General features: G+C 70.6%; 1 protein-coding gene across 1 annotated transcript in view; it reads left to right on the plus strand.

Annotated features, from left to right (window-relative positions):
- Positions 1–350, plus strand: part of THEMIS2 (thymocyte selection associated family member 2) — a 7,706-nt gene that overhangs the window by 6,928 nt on the left and 428 nt on the right. The window lies entirely within an intron of this gene.

The following is a 350-nucleotide window of genomic DNA, read 5'->3' on the forward strand; positions in this document are numbered from 1 at the left end:
CCCCCAGCACCTCCTGGGCACCTGCCCCACCGCGGGGGCCCAGCCCAGAGACACACTGGCCTGATGGGAGGACGGGGCCTCCCAGCAGCGTCAGTGGGTTGTGCTTAACTGGGGAGCGCTGCTGGCCACCACCTCCCCAGGCCTGTCCTCACGGGGACCTGGGGCAGGGATGCTCAGCTGGGGACGTCTGCGCTGCAGCCAGCCGGGCTCCCATGGGGGGGGCTGCACCTCCCCATCACCTTGTCCCACATGTGGAGGGAACCATGGGGGCTGCCCCATCCCCTTGTCCCACATGCAGGGGACACACGGGGGGGGGGGGGACCCCCAATACCTGGTCACACACCGGGCAG

Source organism: Pygoscelis adeliae, unplaced genomic scaffold (genome assembly GCF_000699105.1).
Source record: "Pygoscelis adeliae isolate BGI_AS28 unplaced genomic scaffold, ASM69910v1 Scaffold495, whole genome shotgun sequence".
Classification (NCBI taxonomy): domain Eukaryota; kingdom Metazoa; phylum Chordata; class Aves; order Sphenisciformes; family Spheniscidae; genus Pygoscelis; species Pygoscelis adeliae.